The sequence below is a fragment of the Aegilops tauschii genome, chromosome 3 (assembly GCF_002575655.3).
Source record: "Aegilops tauschii subsp. strangulata cultivar AL8/78 chromosome 3, Aet v6.0, whole genome shotgun sequence".
Taxonomy (NCBI): Eukaryota; Viridiplantae; Streptophyta; class Magnoliopsida; order Poales; family Poaceae; genus Aegilops; species Aegilops tauschii.
The window spans coordinates 305109597-305113708 of NC_053037.3; the positions used below are offsets into that span (position 1 = coordinate 305109597).

Consider the following 4112-nt stretch of genomic DNA (forward strand, 5'->3'; position numbering starts at 1 on the left):
GAACATGCTGCGGTATTTTTTTTGGCCGAATTGGGACAAGCTTTGGTGTAGGCTTCTTGCAAACCGGAGCTTCCCTCGAGAAGGCTCATGGTTCCGAGAGGAAACGTGTCACCTCCGTGTGCGAAACGACATACGTACACTCCCTTCTCCCACCTTAATTTTTTTACACAGCTAGATTAGACCAAATAGAAGTACCGTGCTAAATTTTGGAATTATTTCGGGCTCATTTCACCTTTTTTATACATTAATTGAGTTTCTGGGCATTTAATGTGCATAATTCAAATTTGAACTACAAGCACATGCTCCAGTGCACCAAAGTTGTTTGAAAAATCACATGTGTGTCCTTGGGTGAATTTCTAGGTCCCGTGCAAGAGATGGGAGTGAAATTCAAACATCTGGGTGTCGTGGCTCTACCGGAAATGTGGCACCCCAGCTCAGAGAAACCGGAACACCCCGTATTCCAGCCGAGAGATCGAGGAGAGGTCTTCTGGAATACGGCACTGCTTAGCATAGAACAAAACAGCTCTTTATTGCAAGCTATATCGGGTACAAGGGGATTACATCGGCATGGCGACACTATGCCTGCCACAGTAGCTCTATGTAAATAGCAGAACAACTCGGCGCAGCGGAATGACTACTGTCAGTGGAACAACAAAGGCGGTGATGAACTCCACTCCGGAGGGACTCTGGCTGCAACGCTTATCCAAGCTCGCAAACAAGGGATCCACGACAAACAAGCAATCAAATCTGGCATTACCTGCAAACTGGCATGACACGCCAGGTCAGTACATTGAATGTACTTGCAAGCTCACAGCAACAAAAACAATCAAGACAAACAATAGCATGGCAATTACAGGTTAACCAGGTTTAACAAAATACTATCAAATCAATCATAGCATGAACAAGATGATACAGCTAGAACAATACGAGCATGGCATAAACATATGAACATGATAAGACTAGCATGCAACATGATGAAACTATCATGCACCAACTTACTCTGCTCGGGTTATCTCGTAACCATCACCTGCACAAACTTACCATCACGGACATCACACGATCATCTCAGGATCCAATCAAGCTTGGTATTAACAATACCGTAGTAATCATTTATGACCACAAGGAGCTTGACCTTTACCCTTGACTCTCGCATAACACCACAAATATCCAACAAGTCGGTATTCACGATACCATAGTGATCCTCTTACGATCACATAAATATCAACCAACTTCTTTCATCATCGAACCGGGGTTGTTATTAAGCACATTATTATTACTGTTGACCCACAGTGTGACCAACTACGAACTGGGCCCATATCCGCGGGCGCGGCTATCGATAGATTTAACACACACACTCTGCAGAGGTTAGCACACCGTACCCACACCACGGAACCCAGGCCTCGCACTCCCATTCGGGTGGACCAAAGCGTTCCGACAAAACCATCCTACTGCCATGACACGCTCCCGGCCACTCCGACTAACTCCTCTTTGGGCTAAGTCCTGGGTGGCCCCGTGCCTACCAAAGGCACCAACGGCCACTGTCGTGGCAAAACGGTCCCAAACGGGGACAAGGATCCATACTCAACAACGGGCACACAAGGCTTATGCCGTCCTACTTGATCAGGGTAGCGCCCGTGCATAACCTTCCCTCGCGGGAGGCACTGGCGAGATGCATGACAATAGACCCAGTTAGGACCCCCTCATAGGGTAAGCGTTGTTGCACTGGTCACATCGATATGGTGGCACCATGACTCAGCCAACAGTTGTTCAAGTTCAATTTAATCCGGTTAAACTTGAATGCAATATGCTGAGCCATGACAAAAATAACAGGATGTAACTGCAATGCATGAAGATGATATCAAACATAAGCATGGGGGTGCATCATAATCAACGAGCATAGCAACAACATGTAACCATTTATCCAGATGAGCATGGCATACTGACGAGCATGAATATCACAACTAGCACACTACCCATAGCATGACATGACCACTAGCATCAATAATAATACCATGCAATAACATAACGATAAAACTACCATGCAAGTATTTAATCAACTGGATGCAAAGAAACATGCACAACGGCTGTACTCGGAACAGACGATAGTCATGCACCGAAGACCATCACCAACATGTACTACCACCAAACATTGCCAATATTGAAGTAATACTAGCATGAAGAACATAATAACATAGTTCAAGAAAACATAGCATGACCGTAAACACCAATCCATAAGCACAACCGAAATAACGACGGCAGCAGCAAAACAATCAAACAGTTATTAAAGATTCAAGTTGGAAACCAATGCTTCTACATGGCTATCATGCAAATGGTGGTTGTGGCTTGCCTGGGTATGAAGAAGGCTCCGGGGAGAAGTACGGAAAGACCGCGGAAGGAATCGCCGGAAAGGGTATTCTCTCGGAGGGGCTAATTAGGGGCAAGGACAAAATGGTCATTTTCATAATGTTGAAACGTAGTGAGAATGGTACCAAAAGTTTGGGCTCGACAAGACGAAGAAGTGGGCTTTGGAATCAGCTAAATCGGAGTTACGGTTGCGGAGATATGAGGTGTAGAATATCAGGGACTTTTTTGTAAAAATAATATTCACAGCCGGGTCCCTGAGTGAATAAGACAGAGGCGTAAAATTTGTAATAAGCTTTCAGAAACGGAAAACGTACTTACCCTGAAGGAGAGGGTGAAGACGCTTTCTGAAAACGGAAACGGGCTGCGAGGATTACGCTTTACCCACGCGTAAGCGCACTTCAGGCGAAGACGCCTCCACTTGCCACGCTGGCAAGGGCGGGGCCGGGCTCTGTGCGGCTTACAGGTGGGGCCCGCGCCTTGACCTGTCTCCTCCCGCGCCTCCTTCTTCTTCCCCCGATGCGGCGCAGAACAGAGGGAGGGGTCGCCGGCGCCGGCAGGATTCCGGCCAACTCCGGCCACCATTTGTGACACCACGGCCACCGAAGAACTCAGGAGGCTGCCGCGCATCCGTTCCAGGGTCACACGAACACCGAGGAGGACCGGAGCGACGAGGGCCTGGACTCCGGCGGAGATGGCTTCGGGTGGGGGTTGGGCATCGCGGCCAGGGGCTACCAGAGGAGGAGGGAAACAGCGGGGAGGCTCTAGGGGTGCGGTGGAGGGCTCTGGTGGCGGCCAGGAGGAGGGGAAGGGCTCGGGTCGGCCGAATTTAGCCGAGGCCGTGCGGCGGCCATGGCGGCCTACTGCGGCGAGGAGGGGCTCCGGGGCTCGGGAGACTAGCTAGGGAGGGGTCTGGGAGTGAGGTGAGGCCGCTGGTGAGGTCGGGGCACCTCGGGGTGGGCTTATATAGCCGGGGCAGCGAGGGGGTGAGGTGGCACGCACGCGGCTACATGTCCGCGCTCCGGCGACGGGCACGCGCAGCCAAGGGTCATGGGGAGGGAAGGCAAGGCGACAAGGGAGGGAACGGACGACGGGCAGAGCTCACGGAGACAAGGCAGCGCTCGGGGACAATGGAGGAAGAAGACACAGAGGAGGAAGGCGACGCGGTCACGGGCGCGCACTGTGCGGCGAGGGGAACGACTCACCGAAGAAGAAGACGGAGGGGGCAAGGGCTCCAGAGGGACGGCGACTGCTTGTGAAAGGCTCTGGACATAGCTAGGCGACGGGGGACAAGTGCGCAGCGAGGGAGTAGAAGACATAGGTGCTAGAGCGCGAGAAACGTCATGCCAAAACGGTGATCACCGCGCCGGCTGGCAAGGAGAAGATGCCAAGGGCTGTCGTGAGATGTCTAGCGACAAGTCCCTGCGTGGTAGAGGCCGAGGGAGGTGATGGATCACGCAGAAGTGCCAAGGAGAAGAGTGTGGCATCGTTTGAAGTTTGTTGCATCAGTTTTGGATGAGCACTGGTGATCCACAGGAACTTGATTGGGTCAAATGGTGATGTGTGGCATGTTTAGATAGAGAAATACTACGATCCTGGAAAGTTTGAGGATAATTGGACCAAGAGAAATCATAGTTGCTTCACAACTGCATATTTGGTCCAGAATCAAGATCATGATGGTGCACTCAAATGGAGAAGCCACTTGAGCTGAAAATTGGCAAGGCAGGGTGGTTTGGGCATATGAGAGTGCT

The 4112-nt window shown here is 50.9% G+C and overlaps 1 long non-coding RNA gene across 1 annotated transcript; it reads right to left on the reverse strand.

The window, feature by feature from the left end:
• Positions 1–505: 505 nt before the first annotated feature.
• On the reverse strand, positions 506–3549 carry LOC120975741 (uncharacterized). Its single transcript, XR_012204950.1, has 2 exons — positions 2683–3549; positions 506–764 (listed from the first exon to the last, which is right to left on the reverse strand). It is a non-coding gene; the product is annotated as an uncharacterized lncRNA (long non-coding RNA).
• Positions 3550–4112: the final 563 nt, after the last annotated feature.